This window comes from Antennarius striatus, chromosome 20, assembly GCF_040054535.1.
Source record: "Antennarius striatus isolate MH-2024 chromosome 20, ASM4005453v1, whole genome shotgun sequence".
Classification (NCBI taxonomy): domain Eukaryota; kingdom Metazoa; phylum Chordata; class Actinopteri; order Lophiiformes; family Antennariidae; genus Antennarius; species Antennarius striatus.
Genome location: NC_090795.1, coordinates 2,356,911 through 2,383,179, shown reverse-complemented (window position 1 = coordinate 2,383,179; position 26,269 = coordinate 2,356,911). Strand labels below are relative to the sequence as shown.

At 42.4% G+C, this 26,269-nt stretch overlaps 1 protein-coding gene across 1 annotated transcript in view; it reads left to right on the top strand.

Moving 5' to 3' along the window:
- Nucleotides 1-26,269, top strand: part of LOC137614164 (melanocortin receptor 4-like) — a 163,833-nt gene that overhangs the window by 117,003 nt on the left and 20,561 nt on the right. The window contains exon 5 of the mRNA XM_068343775.1: nt 26,133-26,230. The gene's annotated coding sequence lies outside the window, so the exon portion shown is untranslated. The remainder of the gene's footprint in view (nt 1-26,132; nt 26,231-26,269) is intronic.

Genomic DNA, 26,269 nt, shown 5'->3' with positions numbered 1-26,269 from the left:
CTGCCCTTTACCCAAAAGATTTGTGAACTCCTGTTGTTTGATCCCAGGATTTAATCTGCAACTCAGAGTTCCTCCTGCTGCTCCGGAGCCAGAGGAGGCACAGGGCTCGTAAAGAAGGAGAAAAGATCTGGTGTTCTATTGCCTTCAATGGGACGTTTTACTGCCACCCTTCAGTCTGTTGCTGATAGCCAGGAGATAAAAACCAAAAACCCTCCTGTCTATACGCCACACTCTGAAAACACAGTGAGCAAACACTCTATCGCCAGAGAGAATGATTTCATAATGTGTTTCGTTTGTGCTTCAGGGCAAGAGTTGTTCGTCTCAGGTTTGCAAAGAAACTCTCTGCAGAGTTTGCATTTCTTAACGTCTCTCCAGCCACCGTTTCATTCCAGATTCTATCTTCCTCTCTCCTTTCTTTGTCTTCGGTAAAGTGCAGTAAGAGTAAGAGCGTCATAAACTATTTGTGGATGGACATTCATTTCCTCTCTGGTACAAAGTTTTATTTCCAGGAGAGAACATTGGTCCAAGCTGCAAACCCCCTGATTGCGTTTAAAAAAAAAAAAAAAAGCCTGTAATGGTATTATTTGCGAGATAATAGTGTTTTGGAATATCTCTGGGTGGAAACAGCGCCTTCCATTAGTCTTAGTGAAGGTATGCTTCAGGTATGGCAACTAAAAACATGACTGACCTGCTTTGACACCACCTCTACCCACTACAGATCTCTGTGCAGCACCTCTTAAGACGCAACATAGACCGTTTGGAAAATAGCATGGGTTTCGGATGTTTGAGGATTTAAGATCCAAAGACAAGCAAGTCCAGAGTGTGTTCTGGCTCCGGTACCGGCTCAGTGACCCTGTGGGCTCCACTGCTGCAGCCAGTTGCTGTAGGTACAGGAGGATGTTCCAAGACTAACTAGTCATAGAATGGGTTGCCAAAGATAGCGGGATTTAAAAACCCCTTCAGATCCTCCTGTTAAAGTGAAACCATGTGGTTCTGTCGGATCCTGCTAACCGAAGTCAGGTATTTTAACATAAAGAGCTCTATCAGGATAAGACTATGCTAAACGCCTCAACGTCTCATATATTCTGTTTCTCAGCCGTCTGCTTTACTTCGTCAACCTCTAACAAACGTATTATTTCGTCCGACTCCACAGCTGCTGGTGGTGGAGACTGTACTCAACCAGCAAAAAGAAAAAAAAGAAGTAGAAGAGAAACAAATCAGTTGCAGGACCCAGCAGTGAGTCCCTGATAGGATTGGCTTGTGCATCACCTCTAATCAGTATTCCAGCATCATTCACTCGGCCTAGAACTGAGAACTGGCTTCTTTAATTGTCCCTTTGCAGGGAGTCGAAAAAAGAAGAAAAACACCACATTTACAGAGCTGTCAAGAAAAGCAGGGAGTAAATACAGCCCGCCGTCACTCCTCCTCACTCTGCCCAGGCTTTGCTGTCCTTGCCTGGGATTGGATCTTTTGCAGCCGTCTCATTCTAAGTCTACAATCACGCTGATAAAAGTCGCTATCCAGATGGGCTTTTTTTTGTCCAGAGATGTTGGCCTGAAAACATGCTAACCCCTGGTTTGGTAGTTCAAGCAGACGTGTCGCCCTCCCACCACCACCACCTCTACCACCACTACCACCACACTGGTGCCATAATCAGTGGCTCCGTGGTGCCAGACAGCTGGTGCCAAAGCCGGCCCCCTTCATCTCAACACATAAGCATTTGAATACGCGCTTTTAAAAGCAAAACACCCATCCAGCATGAGTTTGAAATTCAAATGCAGGGAAACACCTGGCGTTTGGCAGTTGTCAATTATAATTCAGCTCAGAGGCTCATCAGGAAAATTACTTGTCTTAACAGAGACGGGGGTTTTTCATGATAAAACCATCACTGTGAGAGCGTATAGCGCATCAAAACTGGTGGGTGAAGCCCAAACAAAACTACAAATTAGATTCAGTTCAAAAGGATCAGTGTGTTTATCAATGCAGAGAGACTTCAGATGAATTCATCTCGCTGCTATGAAATCCAAATATCTGCTTTTATCAAAGTGGAAAAGGGAGATGTTCAGGGCAGCCTCGAGGGTCGCAGGTCCTCTCAACAATCCTTTCTTTACTTTTTTCCTCATGGAGGGGTCGCCGGTATTTTTTACGTCTCGTTCAGTGAGTGTTTTATTTATTCTGCTCTGAAATGATTAAAGGAGGCATCGCTAATCTAATAACCTAAAATCACTGGTCAAAATTTTCAACCAATTAAAGCGTAGAAGTTATAAATGTTTGATGATTCAGCATCAGAACCGTCTGAATTATTTAGTCTAGTCTTGTCGGTTCGGTTTAACGCTTCACCTGTCCATCTATTATCACGACAGTCGTCTTTTTTTATGCCTGTATATCATTTACGCAAGGAAGTGTTTTGTCTAGCGCCACCTCGGGATTAATAAATACTCCGTTTGGGGTTCTAATGGATCTGTTTGCAGATGACAAAAGAATTTACGTCTCCCTTAGGATTATATAATTTCTCTGAACTCATCATGTCTAATTTTTTTTTTTTTTTTGGTGGTTTTTCTTGCTCTTGTCATAAAACCCGCCGGGAAACGGGATACAGACGATCACTGACGATGACACACCAGTTATGTTTTATTATCTTTTGCTGGAGTCTCATTATCAGACTCTGCCGACTGGGTAAAAACAACAACTATTAACACGCCAATCATCACACGCTTCTCACATGTTGCTATGCAGGTAAAGTAGATGTTCTGCAAACATATAATCAAATGCATTCACCCCAGTTAACTTGTGAGATGCAAATCTCTAAATCTCTGCCTGATTGTGGATCCTAACTTGGCGTCTGTGTTTTAATCTGTTTTAATCTGTTGGCATTTAACTCTCTCCAGTTGAAGAGTCTTCAGGACAAATATCCATGCTGTCATCAGCTCAAGTTCACTTCTCTTTCTTCCACAAGTTTACCACCACTTGAAATCTGAACGTGAGGAATAATTGCCCATTTCAAGACGTGCACTCTCCCCTCCTCTTCTATGGCTCGAGATAGGAGTCATCTGGAATGGAACAGGAAGACAAGGGGGCAATTAACGAAGATGAGGCAAATAGGTCTCGCATAATCCAATGAAGATTAGGGCCCGGCGTTTTAGGTGAGCTGGGCGTGACTCTCAGGACTTGTAATTGGAGTTGAGAGGGTGACGAAGATCTGGGCGATTTCACTTCTCCCCTACTTATAAAGCGTCAAACCGTCAGAGCGAAAACCAAAGCGGAAAACCTCGACGTCACTCATTATCATTGGGCGATAGTCCTGCGTCTGCAGCGTTAAACAGGTTGCAGCAACTCCAATTTACGAGTGACTTAAAAGTCCACCCTATTAACGTTCTAAATGACCCAAAACAATCGTGCAAAATGTTCGATTTGCAGCAGGCTAAAGGCTAACATCCTCACTCCTTCTAAATTTGCTTGACAGTCTGTTGTGTGCACTCTTCCTGTTATTTGTGACAACTTCCTGCACTGTTGGGATGACAGAGCCTTCATCCAAAAGGCTGAAAGAGCTAGCTGTGGTCGGCTAAAACCTGCCTGCATGAGGGTTAAGGTTCGGTGACGACAGAGAAAGGGTTTGACCTAGATGACGTCTCCTCCATGTGCAGATGAGAATGGACATTAGCCGTGTTGTATTGCGTGTACTTACATTGCGTGCACATGCATTGTGTGCACATGCATTGTGTGCACGTGCTTTATGCCGTGAATGCATCTCCTCTCCATCGTGTTTGTTTGCAGCTGTAAATCTTAACTGTTCTTTTTTTACGGTGAATCAGAGCCTCCCGTCGTTGTGCATCATCAATAACAAGTTGTGTGCATCTATAAATATGGTTTGTGTATTTTTTTTAACGCTTTTATTTGAGTTAAATAACCTCACCTTGACGGCGATATTCTGTAAGTCTCTCATTCCCTCATCAGATCACTTCCTCTAAACTAAATCCTCACTGATGGTTTTTTTTATTTTGCCAAAGGTAAACAGTGATTTCTCTGTGAGCCCACAAGGAGAGGAGCTCCTTGGTTTTAATGTGTTTTCTTTAATATTCTAAAGATAGCTCTCCTTTGCAGACATCTGCTCCATAGTGTGTAAGACGTTTAAGGCAGCTGAGAAACAAACGGATTATTAAATAACGTTTAAAAGGTGCTGAAAGGCTCAGATTAAGGCTCTACTTTCCAATAAATATCTGGGGCTCCATTTAGAATCATTTAGGAATTGAACCGTTCTGATTCTACTTGTTGATGCCTTCAAATTTTCACTCATTCCCTAACGACCGACTTTGCAGATTCTTCCCAGGTGTTTGTTTCCTCACCTCTTCGCGTGACTTTTCTCGTCTCTGCTGCAGCCGAGTCTTCATCGGTGACACCTGAATCTATGTGTAAAAAAAACGATGGTGTTTCCCTACAATAATCACATGTCCACAAGCTGTTATACTGGATGTGTGTGTGTGCGGGAAATATAGGAGCTGTCCTGCAGGATAAGGATCTGATCCCCTCGTCTACATCATATGTCTGACATCACGTAACCCGAAGCTTCTGCAGCCTCTCTTTGAACTCCCAGACAGAATTCGATTGAGTGTTGTACCGCCTCTAACTCACTTAGCTCTCGTGCTACTGTACACAGTTAGCTAGAAACACATCAATCACGAAGCATGGCTTGATTGTGTCGTAATGTGATGCAAAGAGGAAATCGATACCAAACCAGTTACCGGGATCACAGAAGCATGATGCATACTGTCGTCACCCCCCCCCCCCTCACCACAGCGCGACCAATGAAAGTATATTTTGTGATGCAAAGAGTCTTAGTTTTCCGCACAATGAAATTCACAATTGCACAATTCAGTGCAATAATTTTTTTACACAAAGAGGAGAAACTTTGCTTTTTGCTGCAGAATTTCCTTCCCGGTAATTCTGCAGAGAGATGTTGATTTTTGTGTATTTTGTCCACTCCTCCAGTCGTCGTTTTGACTTTGCTGCAGTCCCCAAGGCAAATTTATTCATTGCTGACATTTGTCAGGAAATGACAACTGTCTTTCATTAATGCTGTTTCATCCACTAATTTGCCAGACTTCCTCGGCTGATTTCCAAGCAGGGCGAAATTAGGTGACAAAGTAATTTTGCAAAAGTTGAAGTAATGAGTTTGACAGAATTTTTTTTTTTTTTTTGTGGCGTTGCGCCTTGTCTGTAATTTCCGTCTTATTAAAATATGGGAAGTTTTTAACAACCTAATTTAAGTAGGTTTGGTTATCGCTGGGACAATATGTCATACAAACACTTCTAAAACAAGTTGGAGGCTGCAGGGACTCTCCAGCTAATTGAATTGTTTCTTCAAGTTGTTGACTTGGTGGATGACTTCATCACAGGGGGGGAAGCGAAGAGAAATCTTCCGTCTCAAGAGTCTAATGAGAGTAAATAGTTGCTACGCTGGTGGCACACCGCGCACTACTTTTGAAGAAAAACAACACCGCCCTAACCTGCGGCGTTTTTACCGCCGCTGTCAGCTTGATCGGGATAAACTAGGTGTATGTGAGCTCCTGTACGCTCACGTCTTCATTTTAACTGAAGTTAAAGCCCCCCCCAAAAAATGGAGGAATCATTATTTTTTCATGGCCGCAGCTTCAAACAGCTTTGTTTCACTTTTAAGCTCTAGGTTAGCAGTTAGCACACTAGCAGACGTGGGAGGACGCGTTATATACCATGATTCACGTTTTTTTTCTTCCCAGCTACCATGCTAAATGCTAACTAACTTTTGAGCGAAAAAGGCGGGAAATCTAACACCCATTTATATTCATATCACATTTGCATCAAATTAGATCTAGAAGAAAGAAAATTATATTATTATGATTATTATTATTATTAGTGTTAATATTGTTACTATTTTTTAATGTTATTATTATTATTTTTCCCTTTTTTCTTATTTTTCCTCAATGCATATTTTCCCTGTTTGTGTCTGTTCTGCTACTGTAATGTTTAAATTTCCCAGTCTGGTATAAAGAAAGTCTATCTATCTATCTATCTATCTATCTATCTATCTATCTATCTATCTATCTATCTATCTATCTATCTATCTATCTATCTATCTATCTATCTATCTATCTATCTATCTATCTATCTATCTATCTATCTATCTATCTATCTATCTATCTATCTATCTATCTATCTATCTATCTATCTATCTAAAAGAAAACACAGATTGTAGTCCGTTCGTTTTATTTCTAGATGATTGGCTTAGAGTTGCTGCCTTTGCAGTAAACTGCGATTTTCATCTTCGTATGTGAAGATAAAAATATTTACTGCTTAACGCGACTACAGTCGGCGCCGATATACTGTAAAGAAATAAGTAGGCGGCGGTATTTTTATGGATCTAACATTTCAGAGTTATTGGTTTCAAATTGCAATAAAAAGGAGAAAGTGAAAATCGTAGAGAACTAAAGTACAGCAATTTAACATCCTATCAGCTACCAATGCTTCGTGACTCAGATGACATCATCGTTCTGCCCCCCCCACCCCCCATCCCCCTTTGCTAGAAGCTCTCATTACATTTAATCATGTTTGTAATCAATAAACTAATCCTCTCATCTGGCTGCGGATAAATCCATGTGACTGTCTGCTGGAGGGCCGCTATAAAGGAATCATAATAATGGAACCGCTGCCATGCTTGGGCCATATTCTTATTATCAATCGATCAGCGCGTCTTAGCAAACGCTTCGACTTCTCTCTCTCCAGGTGAAGAAAGAACAAAAAAATAAATAAACCCCCACCTCCCTCCTTCCCTCCCTCCTTCCATCCTAAAATAAAAGTGCCTGAAACTGGCTGGCTAATTTTGTCGATGGCTTGAATCGAGATTGCCCATTTGATCCATGGCGAGGTTCCAAAACGGTTTATCTCTGGGGTTCGCCGTAATTTGCGGAGCTTTGATTACTGGAAATTGGGAGAACACTGGCTGCTAGTAAAAAACTGATTCCTGCCTCGCTTGAGACCGGGTTAGTCTTTCACCTGCGCTTAACGCTCATTCGGCTCGTCGCTCTTCAGCCCCGTCCAGAAAGCCACTGTCTCAGCAGAGAGTCTGCAGGGCGTAGGGAGAAACTTCATTAGTATTAATTTACTCTTTTTAATTAGTCACACTATTTGTTCCGCTGTAGTACTTTCACTGCATTTTTTCCAAGGGTGTATCGCAGAAGTGACTTCATATACCCGAATAACGGTGGATTCCTTTACTTACTTCATCGTCTGAGGCTATTACCTCATTAAAGAGTGTTGTTGTTTTTTTTGTTGTCAACCATGTTTGTTTATTTGTTTGTGGGTTGGTTTATTATCCATAAACTACTGGATGGACGGTGTAAAAAATGGGGCGCCAGTCAGGAAACGATTCATTATGTAGAGGGAAATTTGGAAGAAAGAGAATTCAATTATTTTTCTTCCACTTTCTTTAACATTCTTTAACAAGTTTTTCAACGTATTCACCACTCATGCAACAGCTAACAGCCTTTCTGCTATTAAAAAAAAAAACTTTTATTTTAAATTAACCTTGTTTTCGGAAGCGTTTTTTTGTCATCAGAAACTCCAACGTCGCCACACTTCCTGCACAACCCCGCCAAAGTAAAAGACTTGTTTTCAAGACGTATCCGAAAATCCCAGAGACTGAATTCACGCTTGGGCGTCGGGGTTTAGAGACATTTTTTATTGGAATTTTGCGATCTCATTCTCCCTCATGAGGCCTTCTTGATTCTCTTTGTGACCATCTGATTAATCCTCTCTTCCGTCCGCCCGTATATATCGTCACCTCTCCACAGTCTCCCGGTTCTCCCTCCGTTACCGTGTCCTCGCCTCAGCGGGTCAACCTCTTTCATCACCTCCCGCCGCCTCGGCGTGAACACGTGCTGAAAAACACACGGTCCGTGTGATCTCTGACACTCTCAGGCTAGGAAATATCACACTGTCCAAAATAATACTCTGCCTGTTCACTGAATTTCAACGCCAACCACAAAGAAGCCAGAGGGCTGTTGGCTTCCTCAGATATACAGGAGGAAAATATGTGTTCCCTGTAATTCAAGGATTAGCATTTAGCATTAGCAATGAATGCGTTTCCTGAGTGAAAATCTTTATTTTTATTTGCTTTGGCATCTGTTATACTTGGATATTGAACATGTCAGATTAGCATTTGTTTAGCTGGCTGCTACATTTGCAAAGACGTTTATTTTATTTTTTTATTACGCAAAATATTATTTCTTAGAAATTAAAAAAAAAAAAAAATCCTGTAAACTTCTTTCTGGAAAGTTTCGACCAATGAAAAGCAATCATGGGCTGAGATCCCAAACCCTCATCTTCCTCCCCGCTGAAGCTACTTAACTGCTGCCGCGTGATTGGTTCTGCTGGAGCCTGTTCAGTCTCAGGCTGGGTATTGATTGGTTGCACAGCACGCTGCGACGGAAGCACGGCGGTGGATCCAAACGGCGGATTTATTTCACGCGGAAACATGCGGCACGGTGCAGGAACTGCAGGGATTGTCTGCTTCTCTAATTTGTAGGTACATCCAGCAGGCGGAGGGATTGATTTTAGCACTAATACAGTTATTACCTGGTGTTTTGTTTGGTTTCCCAGTCAGATTCCAGTGAGGAAATCCTGAATTAAATCACATCACAATTTTTTTTCCTCACCTAAAAAGGACAGAAAGCTTTAACGCTCTTTTGAAAGACAAACTTTACGCAACGCTGCAAAACCAATTGAGCCAGAACTCATAAGCAGAAAAGCAATAAGTAGCAATCAAATTCTTATGAACAAGAGTTGAAGTCGGAAGTAATGCATAAATATCATGCGCAACATCTGAGAATTGCCCCTCTGCAGCGCAACAAGGGAAATTTACTTTGTTGCGTTGCTAAAAGGTAATTTAGCCAAAATAAACTGGGAACTGTTATTGTTGAAAGAGGCACCATTACCTCCTTTCAATCATATCAGCGCGCAATTCTGTCCGCCATGTAGAGAATAATGGTTTTTATAGGCTACATCAAATTGCTCCCTGCCCGGTTCGCTTGGAAATCTCGTCTAGTCTTCCACATGTAGGTTGAAAGAGGGTGAAATTCTGAAAAGTGCCGTGCCAGCTGCCTGGATTCAGGTAATTAATGCCTTCACTCGCTGATGAACTCCCTCCTTCGGATGCAGGAGGCCATTGTGAGGCAGAGACAAAGCTAAAAAAAACCGCTGCCTGTTACGTTAGTTTCCCTCCCAGTTCGAGTCTGTGCATTTCTTTTTTCTCAACCCTCAACTCAAATGTATTTTTGAACCCTTTTTCTCCTTCATTTAATTGGTGTAAATACGCTTTTGGTCTCGTTTGGGCTCCTAAAGCTAACTGGAACCTGAAAGGAGAATGCGTCGTCACAATTGGTTTTACTCACGCTGCTAAGAGACTAGCGTTAGACCAGGGGCCGTCCACAAAGGGCCACATGTACCTTATAAATGTAACTAAATGTAACTCAATGTAATGTCAAATAAATGTAATGTAATCAATCAAGGATCAAACTATCCAAGCGAATAAAGAAAAATAACATCAAACACAAGTTAGGACATTAACTTTGCTCAAAACATTTTTGTCCGAGTTAAAATGGGCTTGATTATTGCATTATGGGAAATGTAGTTTTTCCTCAAAGCACACTTTAGACACTCTGACCTTTTCTGCTCTCGTGGGCCACATAAAATGACGTAGTGGGCCACATTTGGCCCCCGGGCCTTGAGTTTGACACATGTGCGTTATCTTATCTTGGCTATCAAACAGGTTAAATGTTGGGGCCTATAACACCTTCTACTGGTTTAAAACTCCCCCCCTCCAGAGATAATAAAAGGATGACAAGTTTTGTCTAACCGAGCGTGGGGGCTCAGCGGCGAACGATGATGGAGGAGCGGCATCCGAGTCGCGTACTGCATTTTTGATTTGAAAAATGTGTCCTGCAGGATGAAGCCTGAATCGATCGTGACACAGCGGTGCTGTTTATTTGCATTTAGATAGTTTTATCTGCTCTGCAAAGCTGATTCTGTGACATGCAGGTTGTTCTCTCCAGGAAAAGCTTCTTCAGGATGTTTCCACATCTCGTGGGAAAAAAGTGATATAAGGATTTTACCTAATTATGCTAAGATATCGCGGTTAGGAATACGGTGTGGATAGGTGGTGGTTAATTCAGATTAAATCATTACTAGTCAACTTTAAAGAAGATCCCATGCTTTAGTTTGATGCTAACAAGCCTGTTCCCTTCAAAAAACAGCTGAACAACTCCTACAGCGGCAGCTAGCGAAGGCTAAGTGATACGATCATGGGCAAAAAACATCAACTTTACGATCTCCCTGCCTCTCGTCCTACTCCCCCTCACCTCGGGGTTCGTCCTTCTCTTCTGGCTCAACGGTAACGTATGGATAACGGTGTGATTAGTCCTGCACTTTAAAGCGCCTGGATTTGTCACATCATAAATGACTCTTGATTGTAGGGATTTAGCCTGAAGGGGTCTAAAAGCACAACACACGTAGTGTGTGCGTGTGTGTGTGTGTGTGTGGGTTTTTTTATTATCATGTCAGGGAAGAAGGAGGACGACGGGCTCGGTGCAATTCATCAGGGCATTCAGACAAAGCACGTTTAACCACAAAAGACGGGGCGAGAGGAGTCAGGCAAATAAGAATGGGGTAAGAATTTCTCCCGTCTTGACAGACTTAAGTAGCCCATTACATGATGGCGAGGCTTTCATCTATTACTTCAAGGAGGTAGAGAAGATAATCACCACTGTTATTCCCCTTCTGATGTGCCCCAATCTACCCATTACTCCGCGGCTCGCAGCACTCTCTCCTGAATACAGAGAGAAGGACTGTCTGTTTGTTGCGATGCAGAAATCTCCTTCTTAAATGGGAGGGGAGGTGCAAAAAGGTGCTAACAAGGTTATAAAATGTGTTTGTCCCCCGAGAGGAGCTTTGTCACAAAAGCTTCCTCTCGTGCAAATTGTAAGATATAAAAAAAAAACAACTACAATGAAGGGAGGGGGAGGACACAGCTGTCACCTGAGATCTTGCAAACACCTCCAACACTGCCCCGGTATCCTCCATCATCGCTTACTCACCTGCATGGATGATAATTAGGTTAACGGGAGTGAGTGGTCGCCACGGCTACACTTTTTTCTTTTTTTTGTTCCCTATCTCCCACTCCAGCCTCGTCGCAAAGACATTGAGATATGAAAGAAGGATCATTTATTGGGTCATTAGTTCCACTAATCAGCTCCGTAATTACAGGTCATTACTGTTGGACGTCTGATGTATCTCCCCTCCCCAGGAACCTTGGACATGATGCACTCTGACACTTTGTCTACCCCCTCCCAAAACAAGCAGCTGCCTCGCGGGCCGAACGTGGTCGACGTTAACCTTTGGATGAGCTCCGCTTGAATGTCTTCATGCATTCATTCAAAGTCAGGTCAACTTTGCTCTGAATAAGTCCTCCAGAAGTGTCAGACCTTGTTTGTAATGACCGTACCGTTGGGTTCTTGCGTGTTCTGACTAGAGTTCGCCAGATTTATCGGTAGAAATATAAATCTAAAAGTTCATTCTCAGATTTTATTTTCTCATTTTTACCCTAATGGAACTTTTCAAAGAGTGGCTGTTGGCACAGTTTCCAAAATTGGTCTTCGGAAGAAAGAAATGAGCTAGACTTGAAGACGAGAGCACATTTCCTACAACGGTTCTGAAGGCTTTGGAACATTCCGTCTGACTTATTTAAAATCTCTTCAACCACATTATTTTCTACTTTTCTACAATTTACATCCAGTGACCATACGCTGCAATTAAACCCACACATTCTCTGATTAATGAAAAGTTACTCCAGGCGGTAGATTTGTGGATGTGGAGATCCACCGGAGGAAGATCAACACCCTTAGCGGCTTGGATGAATATCAAAGTTTGAAAGTGTTGGCGAAGGTGCAGATAAGTCCATCATACTTAAAGAGCGAGAAGGAGTGGGATTAATCGGATCCCCTTCGGCTACCCCCCGCTGACAAAACCTCTAACCTGGTGGGATGACAGGAGATAAAAACTCTTTCCGATAAATTAGTTTCTGGAGAGTTTGTAACATTGGAACCTGTATTGGAGCCTGCAAATGTAATAGTTTTCACTGAGTCCAATTAGTGGTTCTGTTGTAGTCATTGACATTATCATTTATTGTATAATATTGACATATCGTAAATTTCCCCACTGTGGGATAAATAAAATTATTATCTTGTCTTGTCCTGTCTTGTCTTGTCTTGTCTTGTCCTGTCCTGTCCTGTCCTGTCCTGTCCTGTCCTGTCCTGTCCTGTCCTGTCCTGTCCTGTCCTGTCCTGTCCTGTCCTGTCCTGCCCTGCCCTGCCCTGCCCTGCCCTGCCCTGCCCTGCCCTGCCCTGCCCTGCCTTGTCTTGTCTTGTCTTGTCTTATCAGTATAAGCAGATGGATTGACACCTTGCAGGAAACAAATGAACCTGTTTCAGACGTGTTTCAAGAAGGGAGGTCATGTGATTGGTTGGCTTGGTTTTGAAGTTGCATTAAGAGACTACAGTATATAAGACAGAATTGCCACAGTCGGTTTTGTAGATTCTCTCTGGCAAAGTCCGAGCCGACTGACCGATCACGTTTAATCTCAGAACCGATCGGTTCCTGTCAAACAGTTTACTTTACTAATCGAGCTGATTGAGCATTCTGTTCACATAGAACAGAATGCCTTATATCGGAATCCTCAAAGTTCTGTTGGGTAACTCATCTCAGGCTGAAGCTGCGGTTGGCACAAACTCACCTGTCTTACGTTTTACATCACAGACAGTAAAGGTAAAAAACAGTAAAGGTAAACTCTTCCCTTGTAACAGCCTAGATTCTACAAATCTTTTCCTTTTGCAAAGTTTAGAAGGAGTCAGAATAAAACTGTATCTACTGGATAGATAAAAAAAAACAACATTGCACAGACACACAATAGCTCATTAAACTGGAGGAATAGTTGGAAGGTCATTCGCAGAGACAGATTGTCTCTGTTTTACTTTTTTTTTTTGTCTCCAATGCGGGCTTACGCAGCAGATGGCAGAGCTTTTCATAAGAAAAGAATGTAGGAATAATAATAGGAGTTAGGTTGTATACACAGTACATACAAACCCCAACAAACAGGCCATCAGATGCTGCGAGCATACACATACAGAATCTCCTATACAGCTCTGTTTTATTGGATACTGCTATGATTTCCGCTGCCCATTGGCATCCAGAAGGAAACCAGAGGGGTTGCAGGTGACTTATCGTCCTCAGTACAAGTGCGACGGGACGTTAAACGATGAAAAAAATAATTAGTTTACTAAAAGGCCCGAGGCACTGTCCAAAGGATACGTACAGGACAAAGGTGTGCAGGAAGAGGCGGTGAGGGGAAAGCTTCGGGGTGTTTTCCATTAAAATGATGTTATATTTTAAATGTTTCTTACAGGTTTATTGTGGTTGATTAAAACTAACAGGGATTTCTCCTGTCTAGGTTTTTTTTTATCAGATTCCTGCCCCTTTCTTATAAATTCAATGTCATAAAATTTCACATACACGACACACGGAAGACGTATCCACTCCTAGAATTAAGAATTATAACAGATAGTCATTTAAAAACTTCCTGGAATCTTGGAATCAAATGTAGTAAAAACTGATATCGACATGTGGTGGCTTTAAAAATAAACTTTTTCTGGAAAGATTCGTTTAAAGATTTAAAGACTTTATTTTTTTTTACCACAGCCATGTGTTTATTCATCTCCAGTGTACCGGAGTTAATGCAGAAATCTGGACAAATGAAACCAAAATGTTCAACATGGTGAGTTCTTTTTTAATCCACTTGAACTAACTCTCATCCCTCCATCCAATCAGGAGCCCAGATTCCGCTGGCTCTGCCTCACCTCATTCATTTGGGTGTAAACAGCACAAATCACACGGAATCTGAACATTTCAAACCTGATTGGGCCAGATTGAACTTAACTCGACCACCTCATAAATTTCCCTCCACCTGGTTTCTCTCCAAAAGCTGCTCATTAAATATCCACACACACCTCACATAGATAATCAAGACTCTATAAACCTTCAATGATTAATGATAGTTCGCCTTCATGAGGTCCATCCTTCAACTAAATTGTAGTTAATCACATGCAGAACACCTCGGGCAGGGTGGAATCCAGGGATAGAAGTCTGAATCGTTGAATCTCGATTCAACGGGTCGGGGAGGAGGGGTTATGACGTGTGTTTGAGGGGTCCACATCTGATTCTTGCCTTGGGCCTGCTGCTGGGTTGATCTGGCCTCTGCTCCAAGGTGAAACATATAAAAATGTGGGCTTTTGAGGTTGTGGCTTGTGAACTCTGACTGAATAAACTTCTGTGGGCACTTGAAGTAGTTCAGCGGCCTCTTGAGAGTCACTTTTGTTTGGTCTTTATTGGGTCTGTCACTCTAGGAAGGAGCTTTATAAATGGGCTTAGCAAAGTGCTAGCTTTTAAAGGTTCTTGGACCTTAATAGAGATGCAACAAGCTTCACATAGTCTCAAATAACGGTATGATGTCATTTTCATGGTGACTTCAATCGGTAGGAGATGCTCCAGCTACAGTAAAGGATCAGGAAGGGTGTTGTGGGTGTTGAGATTCCTGCTATCCTCCATATCTTAGCAAAACAAGTCATTTGCAAAGGCAGCGGGACTTGTGCCAGGGCAGGGCATCAAATGTGCCATTCAACCTGGAACTAAAGTAGGAAATAAATGCTTCGCGGAAGGATGCTTCTCATACATATTCAGCGTGTTTGTTTTGTTCATTGATCAGGCTGCCTGACCTCCTCAATTCCCGCGGGCTCTGTTTGCAGATTATGCATCGCAATAAGAGCAATCAAAATAGGTCCTCGTTCTCCTTGCACCGCTTCCCTTTTTCTTTTCCTGAGGCAAATCAGACTCCCACTGGCTGAACAAAGAGAACCCTCCAAAAGCACCAGAATTCACCTCCTTTGTGTTCCGGGGGGCTCTCATCAACAGGGGTGGTGCCAAATCAGGTCACAGTGGAAAGACGTTGCATTCACAGACAATACGGGATCACACTTTCTGCACAGACAGCAAATGCACACAAAAAGCCATAAAAGAAAAAATATTCCACCCCCTCTTCTTTAAGTCGAGAAAGGATAAAATGCTCCAGAAATCACTGTAAACCAGGATGTTTACCCGTGACTTATCATTTACATTATCTGACAGTAAATGTGCTTAAGCTGAGGAAAGATGACGAAGGTGGCAATCTCTGATCCGAGCGTAATCGCAGCCCGCGATTACGCTCGAACCCTTCGTCTAAAGGAGGGCATGGAGAATAGAAAATTCAAGGGTATTACCACAAATGTATTTATGCAGGTGAAGATATAAACAACTGCTCGGTTGGAGGGATAGCAGGCATGTCGGGGGTCTCCTACGTCAAGCATTTCAAACATTTCTGAGACATTTGATTCATTTGACGGGAAATATTTGAACCATATTCTGCTGTTAAGATTCAACAAGGCAAATTTTGAATTTTATTCATTTTAACTTTATCAAACTCCAAACTTTCATTCCGATTACCAGCCAGGTGTTGCACGATGAGGAAAACATACCTTGATCCTCGATAAAGATCATTGTGGGACATTTTCTATCTTGCGGGGACTTTTTGCAACAACAACATGAGTAACAGTTCCAAAGGGAGACCCTTTGGGACTATAAAGAGTGAGGTGAACTGAAAAACAGGTCTGCTTTTGAGTCAGCTTTTAGTAGTCATTCTTCATCCTGACCCTCACTGATGGTCGCCCTCTCTCCTGAGCCCCGAGGGCGGAAAGGGATTGAGGAAACAATCAGGTGAAATGGGGTCGCTCTGTGGGGAGGCTGGCCTTTCTCACCTCCACTCCTGGAGGAGCTCGGCGTTCTGGAAGCACCTCAGGTTGAAGCTGCTGCGTGTCGACAGGATTACGGCGAGGTTGAGCATGCTCCCGGCGACGATTGGGTTTTGGGTATCTGCCATCTGGGCATGTCTGATTTGGTGGACATCTGAGGGCCAAGTGTAGGAAGAGGGGGCATAGAGTCCCAGTTGACATGCCAACAGATGGGGATGAAGGAGGAAATAGAGAATGAATGCATTAATTTCATCAACACTCACAAACTCATTCAATAAGCTATTAGTGTTTTGAAGCGATGCACCGTATGTTGTCTTCTAGAATGAGGAAAACTTTAAAAAATAGATTCAAAGAAACAGCAAGTCCTCCAAGCTTCTTATTCTTTCTAATACAGTAGGATTTCCATGCTTGCAGCACTTGCAACATGACTATTACAATGAATTTACAATGGCACTCATTGGGGTAAATACCTCCAACAGGGCTGAACAACCATGCAAATGTCCGTCTGCCTGTCCGCCCTTCGAAACCAAGGGTCAATGGGTTCTTTCCTGGACTGTGACCCATCTCTCCACCAAATACTGTGGAAATCCATCCCATAATTTTTGCATAGTCCTCCCATCAATCCAACCAACAAAGAGACACGTGTAGGTAGGGGTTTGCAGTCTTGGACCTGGCGATCGAAAGCACCTAAAAGTTTCTAAGTCAGAGAATAGTTTGTTTAAAGCTTGCTGAAGACGCAATATTAAGTTATGGGAATCAGATTTTGTGGTTTTTAACAAATGGAGGCAATCATCAGTTCAATGAGACGATGAGGTGATGATGATATGAGAAATCATACCATAGTCCAGTTTAGACGATGGTGTCCTGAACTAGACTATATACGCCTTTACCGTGTTTTAGCTAAGTGAATGTCTTCCACTGTTTTGACGTAAATCTCTTTTGTTAAATTAAACCTGTTATATTGATGGACTTGTGAGTTTCTACAATGTTCACATTTTAATAACTGTCTTGTTTTGCTAATAAACCTCAGAGGTGGACTGTTGATCGGACAGAACGCAGCGACTGTGCGACTTTAGGCTCTTGGGTAACATTAATACCATTTATCACTATTTTCTGGAGCGCACCATTGATCGGACAATGGAGAAAATAATTAGTTTGTTTGTAAGAAGTCGGAAGCGCCTCGTTCTTCAATCTAAGATGCTTCAAACTAAACCAACCACGGCTTTTAGAGGATCTTCTCTCACTGCAGCAGCGAGGTTGGTTGGGTTTGGTAATTCTCTGTGCATCCCCATTCATTTGTTATTCTAAACAGGCTGTCATTTGGCTATTTAGCACTTATGAAGATGAATAATGGTCCTCTGGTTACTAATGTGTCTGTTGGCCACAGCTGGAAGAGAAAGAATGAAACAGTGCAACGCAATAAAAGAGGGCATTAATATTGTTTTTCACGTTTTCGTTCCCTTTGTCGAGCAAACGGACGAAAAGTTTCCTCTTTGCTGTCGTGGGTTTTGTTTCTCCCTCATGTTTCTCTCGCATTACCGAGGTTGAAATATCTTCTTTCCTGACAGGGATGCTTCACCTCCAGGGTTTTCACATCATCAGCTTGAACATATCCGTGTGAAAGCTTTTTCTTTTGGGCGGGGGTTTTAGCTCCACTTGGGAATTTGCATGATGTCTTTGGTCTAACATCCGTCTCCTGCCTCTCCTTGATACGGCCGTCCGGGGCAATGGAGCCGTGACTTACCTGGGTGGATTGCCTTGGACGACGGCCTAATCATCTGGCCCCCAGTCAGACACCGGCTGGGGCCAAAAGCTACGACAGCACAACAGATGGGCCCTCAAAGGACCCACCGCATCTGCACTCCTACACGGAGATGAAGAGGAGGATGAAGGAGGGGGGTAAAAGAGACAGGAACTAATTCCTCTCATCTCCTGATTTCACGCAAATGAGTGCAAGGGATGTGCATAATGAGCTGGCGTGGAGCTTTGGCGAGGTAAGCGGAGATCTAAGTCGTGAACGCTGAGGACTAAAACAAACATCACTCCATCTCCTGGGGGAAAGCACTCCGGTAACTGCAAAAGCAACTTTAAATGATTTAAGGGAATAGAGTGGACTTTTCCATATTATAAACAGCCTTGATGATGTTTGTGCAAGCGTGTCTGGATCGCCCATGAAATCCGTCTGCTAACACAGTGGAGCAGAAGAAAAGTTCTGGATAATGAGAGTTTTCCACCAGTTCAAAGGAAGTAAGTGGAAACTATGAGCAGCAGCGCTTTTATTCCTGAAAGCTGCTCTTTTTTGGATCTGAAGTTTTCCAAATGATTTCTGCCAAAAAAGATTTCTTTTATATATATACTGTATATGTATATATTGAATCAAGTGGACATTTTTGGCAGCATCGCCAACCTTTTGAAATCAATTTGAAACTACTTTCCAAAACGCAGTGGAGAAATCATGACGATAATAATCGTTTGCGTTGCGGTTTGCGAGTCTTTTCATGTTACATGATGTATAAATACAAATCAAATGAGCACACATTTAATATATGGCTACCTTTCATAATTTTTTTTAATTTATGCAAACCATGTGAAATGTGAAAAAAATGATGCAACCCTTTATCCAGATCTACTCTAAATTTCAATGGTTCTTTCTGTGAGACGTTTCTACTCATGTTAAAAAAAAAGAAGAGTTTCAACATTTGTTTTTCCGAAGCTTCATCTGAATCCAATCTAAAATTAAAATGTTCATTTTCTAGAAATCCCCCCCCCCCCCCAAGTCTCATCAAAATCAGTCGAGTAGTTTTTGTGTAATCCTGCTGAGAAACAGACGCACAAACCAACAAATAAACCCCCGACTTGGTGTGCGTCTGTTATATCTGTATTTACCAGCTTGCTGGTTGGGGTCACCTCTGGATGGTCAACCTCTGCCTTCCCCCCTCCCCAGATAGAAGCAGCTTCCGGCTGTTCAGCTTCAGTGGGAGTTCTGGGAAGAAGAAGCTGCACGGAATCGAGTTGAGCGAAAAGCACAGCAGACGTCTTCGACTTTATCCATCAAGTTGACCATCATCCACCTCTCCTGGCTGCCGGTGTGGATGCCGTTCCCAATGGGAGGAAGCTTTACCCGAATCCTGAGCAGCAGAATTAATTTTCTTTAACAGCGAGGCTGAGTTTGAAACTTTTTCTGCTCGTAATCTGTTGATTTTTCCAGCACAAGAGTTTGATGGAGTTTATCCTGTCCTGGTGGCAAAGCTGGACAAATTGTCAAAAAAAACCCGAACATGTGTTCCAGACTTTACGGTCCGTGTCTTTATTTTCAGAACATGCTATATTTCTAAAGCGATGCCAGTGATATGAAGATAAAACCAGAAGTAGAGGCAGCCCAGTGGGGAACATCCAGCAGTCAGGGTGGTAATGATGATGGTTATAAGAACCTGGTATGGTGACGAGAGAGAGCAGATGACTTTACCAGATGGTAGAGAAACCATAATCACTCTGTCTTCAAGTCAGACCCGCCATGCTGGTTCGCTCATGGCTCCCATTTCTTCTCCAAGCTCCTTCCATCATGGACCGATAGCACCACGTCGCTTAGCGCGGGGACCCCCCTCTGAGTTGTCCATGATTAGGCGTGTTCGCTTGGCGCCGACGTGCTTGATGACGATTACCTTCTGTGTTCTCCTAATTCAGACTCAGCTTGTGGTGTTGCTAAGATTGAGTGCACAAACAGAAAAAAGGCATTGAGAGGTAAGTGCTGAAAACCAAACGAGCTGCTGGGGTGGGAAGTTTATTTCCTCTTTGATAACAGGCCACAAAATCAGTCATTAGTCGAAGCCACGTGTGCGTCGCTCCTGCTCCTATTGTCTCATTTAATGCTTGTCACATGTGAAATGAACTATCAGGCCACCAAGAGCACTTATGATAAAAAATGATGGATAAAATCCTGAAATATGGCACCTTATGGGAGCAGGAGCCTACTTTTACAAGGTTAATGAACTCTCACTAACTTTAATAGTCTGTTTTCCGACTCATGCATCTTCATAAAGCGCCCTTCCCCAAAGTCTACAGGCGAGGGGTGCCATTTCAAACAGCTGTGCGAGGCACGCTCCTGCAAAAACGAGAGGAGCCCCATGATGAATCACACCCGCCTCCCGTTCCCCTCCATTTTTTTCCATTGTTCACCTCGCCCGTGGATTACCGTCATTTCCCTTGATGCATAGCGGTGCGGGAATGAGTGGAACGCGCAAAGAGAATGACGAACTTCTGTAAGTTCCTAATCACCTGGTCCAAAGGAAGGGAAAGGGGGCGGTAAGGGGTGGTGTGGTGGTGGGGGAGGTAAGGGGAGGTGGCGTCCCAGGAGGGGTATTAACAAGCAAACGGAGCGAGCAGCCAAGGTGAGAGCTGCAGGCTCGCTCGCAGCTATGGAGACACAGAAAGACTTCTGGGAAGCGAGGGTGATATCTGTGTAGGATTCGTGAAATTCACTCTCAGTCTCCGCATGTTGTTACCAGAGATGGATTATGACAACTATAAAGAGACACTAAAGTCACTTTTGTGTCCCTCGTGGTTCGGTGTTTGTATCTTTAGTCATTGGCATCGTTGGAGTGATGTTGACTTCGTAGATAGTCTTGGTGTTTTTGTGTTGATTTTGAGTCTCTGTGGTGATATTAAATCTCTTGGTCATGTTGTGTCTCTGTTCCTGCAGGTTTTGCTGATCTTTGTAGTCATTTTGTGTCTTTTGGCGGTTGTTTTGCGCCTCTTTTTGAGGTAATTTTCCTCTCTTCACGGTGGTTTTGTCTACCTTGTGGTTTTAGTCTTTGTATCTTTACTAAATTACATCTTTGGAGCCATTTTGTGTCACTTTGTAGTGCATTTGAATCCGTATGTAGGGATTTTTTGTGTTTTCTGCTCCTACCGAGTCTCTTAGTGGTTGTTTTGTGTCTGCAATATGTTATCGCTTTATGGTCATGTTGTGCCCCTTTTTCTCTAAGAGTTTGTTTCGTCTTTCTCTGTCGTCTTTGTGTCTTTTCCAGGGTCGTTCTGTGTCCCTCGATGGTAATTTCGTCTGTCTTTGTAGACGTCTTGCTTTGCCTTGCAGTAATATCGTATCTTGTTGTAATTGCGCTGGGTCTCTTTGTTGTCGTTGTGGAACTCTTTTTAGTAATTTTGCATTGCTTTGTGTTTTTTTTCCCCCAGTATTTGGATTTTTCCAAGAAAAAAGCTCATTCAGGATAAAATCTGTGCCACAAACCCTCATAAGAAGTAACATTCATTCATGCACACCGCTATAAATATAAAGTATTTCAAAATAATGCATAAAGCAAAGATGAACGAGCATTTGTCAGGGTCCATGGAAGAAAAACGAGATGTCAAATAGCTCTGCTTCGGCAAACCTTCCTCCCCTGACGTTCACCTAGGCAACGACACTTGAAAAGCTCTCTGCGACGCCAACATTCGACTCCGATTCAGAGAGGATAGACAGGCCCACAGTTTGGGACAATGCGAGCGTGAAAGCTGGAGACTGGTCTTTATTTTTGGAAGGTCTTATAAACAATATCCCTGGGGTTTCATGCACAAGCGGAGCTGAAGGAAATGAGACTATTTAAGGTGCCACACTCTGTTAGTGGTGTTTTACTGAAGCATGCAAAATACACCGTACGCCCAGTGGCCTTTTTCCCTGACACACACCTACACACAGGTAGGCCTCCAACTGTGCTAACAATTAGAATTGTCAAAAACGACAACTCTAATTGCAGCCTTTTGGAAACTTGTACTACTATAGTGAAGGAGAGGGGGTGAAATGTACTTGGATTTTTATAACTTTGTCAGTGCTGGAGTTTTTGGACTGGCTGTTTTCTTCTGTAACAAAAACAGGTGTCAAAACATCTCACACTATGTTATCTGTTATACCTCACAATCAGATGTACTATAGTGTGACTTCATTAGTTTTTATTTCCTCTCCGGGTCAACTTAGACAATTTTTTATTTTTGGTTTCAGTAGATGCTGCATGTCTTTTCAGAGTTTTTTTAATGATTGGACAGGTTCTTGAAGCAGGACGAAGCTATTAGTCACAGAAATATTCACATTGAAAGCACAGTTACAATTTGAAAGTCGGCTGTGCACATGCCTGAAAGTTAGAGGTTTCAAATGTAAACACATGATTCTTAGCGTGGCGCTTGTGTGTTCTCACTGTACATGTGTGGGTTTCCTCCCACCCAGCAAAAAATATACGAGACAGCTAAAGTGGTCGCTCTAAGCTCAAGTAAAGACGCAAGTATATGGTCTTTCCTTATAAAATAGTTGCATAAAACGTTCAAAGTGTTCCAGACTCGTTAAGATCCTTCACCTTCCTTATCGTCTTTTACATGACAGGCCTATATACCACTGCCAGTCACATCAGAGATGCACTGACACAGACAACCGTGGTAAAAGTTCATGTAACTTCCTGTCAGAACCATCCGTTAGGTTATGCTTGCCCGATCTCCCCTGGAGAGTCAGCAAAACGTGTGTGTGCCGCGTTGGTGTTAGACCTGGTCTGTAATAACACTGGACGGGTGGTCTCAAGGTCCAGATACAGTATGTGTGTGTTTAAAAACCACTCAGTCCATGAAACAAGACAGCGCCGTCTCCTCCTGTTCCCTCATTGGACAAATTGACCCAAGGTCCACCTTGAGCTTCTTAGGTATTTGCAATTCATTAATCCTTTTCTTTAAATCTTGATAGAATAGCAGTAGCACACAAAGGAAACTTGGCTATGGCTGACATCATGTAAAAATCTCTGAGTATTCACTGGAGCTTTGTATTGTTTGTCTATTTTCTTTCCGTGCCAGTTGGGGGTGCGTGAAGATTAGAGCATTAGCTGAAACATGGTGGGGACCACAAGCAGAGGTGACAAAAATGTAACAAAAGAAAACGACAAACGAGTCAGAGGGGAGGTTTAGAAACATGGCAAAACTTTAAGGAGACACTTTAAATACACTAACGTGACCAATGAGGGAACATTCTAGGTCTTTGCCTGAATTTAAATTGACGGATTCCTGAGGGAAGAGTCTGAGACTTCACCTGAACATCATCAAGACTTAAAATTTGCTGTGGAACAACTCTCAAAGACTAGAAATCTGCTTGTACAAGACTTGAAATGGTTATCAAAGAAAGTCTCAAGCCATATCTCAAAAACTTTTGGGGCGAGTCCAAGTCAAGTTTGAAAAGTAAGCCAATCAAACCGAGTCAGTTCCGCCACAAGTTCCTGAGATTTTTTTTGCAAGAGAGGTCCAACTTTGGTCTCAAGCAAGTGCCAAGTCTTCAGCCGTTTGAATCAATCAATGCATCTCAAGTCTTTTCAAAGTGTTGAGGTTTCACTTGATGCAGTACAAACACAACTGAATCACAGAATAGACCATTTAGGCCTGAATAAAACACATAGAAATCAGGCAACACGGTGAAAACCTGTGTTTTCTTCCATTCAACACAAAACAACTTGGTCAAGGCTATTTTTTTTTATGTTCAGGCATGGTGTCTGGGGTCATCTGGTAATCTGATTGATCTGAGTGAATCTCGGACAGCATGCAGACATGGGCTCCTTCCAAAACCTGGACCCCTAGACCTTTTTCCCTGCATGTTGTCCAGAGATAGAACAACACTTACGGATGTTTTGAAACCTGAAGGTCAGCCATGCACCAGACATGATGAAGTCGGTCTTTTGTGGTGTTGCTAACTTGTCAATTTTACCCTTCTCGCCATCAACCTCTTTAAACTTACCGCTTTCAACTCCTATTTGGCACTTACCATTGATTTTCTTTATTCTTACTCATTACCTGCCAGTCTCTGCCTCTCTTTTATTCCACTGCTATCCAGGGCTTAAGATGTCAAAAAGAAACCTTGAGACAGATGAGGTCTCAGATGAGAGGCGACCATCAGCTCACCACTGCTATGAAGTTAGAAATGGTGTAAATCAGAGAAAATGACAAGGACTGACAGTGTTGTTTGCCTTGGAAAGCCCATAAACCCCGATGCAATAATGTTTGCAGGGAGAAAGGCAGAAGTTGTCATAAAATCAAACATATGCTCAATATGGGTGACGCGTGTATGTGTGAAATTGAATAACCTGAATCATGTGACAAGGCAGTCTTAAAAAACAAATTTAAATCTTCTGTTTTTTTTCATTCCTCGCTTCACGGGATCCATTTAAATGCAATCAGTGGAAAGTTAAAAAAAAAAAAAAAGGGCATTTCTGTGGGGTTGAAATATGTTTCTCATTAAAGATGTCAGTGGGTAAAAGCAGGGATGTTGACGCTTTAATCGCCTCCCTTTCAAACGCGCTGTGATGGGACTTGAAACAGCTGTGTCTCCGAGGGGAAAGAAAAAAAAAAATCTGTCGGTGCGTCATGTGGTCAAGTATCATTGAGACCCTCTGGAAATGTTCAAGTCGTGGTGAAGGAAAAAGTGAAATATTATGATCCAAGTAGGTGTAAGGGAGGAGTAGGGGGGTGGGCAATTTTCCTTTCTTCAGATTTAAAAATAAACGCCAGCCCTCCTCGCCCCCTGCTTTTTTTTTTTTTTTATATCTTGGACACCACATGCAAGCCTGCAGTTCTTCCCTTTTTAAATTACTGATGCTGCTTTGTGGCAGGTTCCTTAATTTAGAACAGCAACTGAGCAAGAAGGAGCGGCAAAGGTGAAAAACTACTGGTTGGCGTCCTCACTGACAAGTCAAGCATATATTTTTATCTTTGTGCGACTAGTTTTGTCTGACGAGAGAGAATAATGATAGGACTAAAAGCACGCATTGCAAATATTAGATTAAAATAGTCAGTTGTTTGTTATCATATTAATTGTTGTAACTCTATATGGAAAAAACATATTGCGAAATGTGAACTGTGAATACCTGGTGTTGCCCCCTAGTGGCCAAAAAATGACAGATGCCACATTTTGATGATGTGTTGTTGAACTGAAACACTTTTTAGACAGTCCATTCTTGATTTTTACAAACACTTTCGAAAGGAAACACAGTCGTCACACTTCCAGGGTGAGACGTCTGCCTGTACAAAGGTGAAAATGTCGTCCCATGATGCATCTGTTTCACACAGCTAAGGATTTTAATTGGCTAATCTGAAATTTCATAAAAAAATATTTGATTTGTTCTGCAGCTGGTAAAGAAAAGAGTCTTGTTGTGTGTTTGAGAGTGTGTTTGAGTGTTTGTGTGTGTTTACTTACCACACACACACACACACAAACACACACACACACACACACCCTTGACCAGGTCCCATCTGCCTGTAGCTATTTATTTACAGCAGTGGAAAGACAGCGATACCAGGAGAGAACATTAAAGCAGGGCAGTGAGGCTATATATACTTGTGTGTGTTGTTCTTTTTGGGGGTCATTAAAGATCTCACTATTGATCTCAACAACAATGACCAACTTCTTGAACTCTTTACACAGTTGAAAGGAAATCTTGCCGGTGTTTCCAGGTTTCTCTTCTCTTTATCTCATGAGCGCTGCAGTGATGCTGCTCCCCTGGAAATCATGAGAAGTCCTTTGAAATCCATCTGATGCTGCAGGAGGAGGAAACACAGCGAGTCCAGGAAGAGTCCCTCACATGCTGTTTGTGTGCTGTTTGCACTAGATATTATTATTGATTGATTACAACAAATGAAGAAACAGAAAACAACCAGTTTGACTTTTTTTTGTGCATCTCCAGCCGTTGCTCGATTAAAGCATTTAATAATAAAAGAAAAAGGTCCAATAAACCTTAGTTGTGCCCTCATCAACCCCATACTTCTTTCTTCAAGAACTGTTTTGTATGTTTTTAGATTAACTTTCTTTCATGTTTCCCCCAAAATAGAAATAAATTCTATGGTGAGCTACTCTCATTCATCTCATCAGAAACTCCATTAATGGAGAAGATTGCTTCTCTTCTTTATATTCTTTCTCGCGCTGCTGTCTGGACTGTGTTGGGGGGGGGTTGGGGGTTTGGGGGTGGAAGGGGGGGGTAGGCTTTTATTTTCCCCTTTTCACAAAAAACCCCCACAATTTGCTGCCATTCATCGCTCAGAAATATGGAACACCAACTTCAATAGATGAAAATAATCTGGTCCTAAACACTGTTTGAAGCGCTAATTTGTCGGCGTCTGTTTGATCATTGTTTCATTGTGTCTGACTTGAATGTTGTCTTCACTCTTTATTCCTATCAATCACCTGACGCCCCCTCCCTTCAGGTAGTAAAGGAACAACCTCCTCTGACACGTCGCCTTACAAATGGAATCGTCCCATTTACAAGAATCCTGATTCATACCATGTTCTGGAGAAGAAAGCGGTAAATATTCTACTTTTAAATTCTGGGAAAAAAACAATT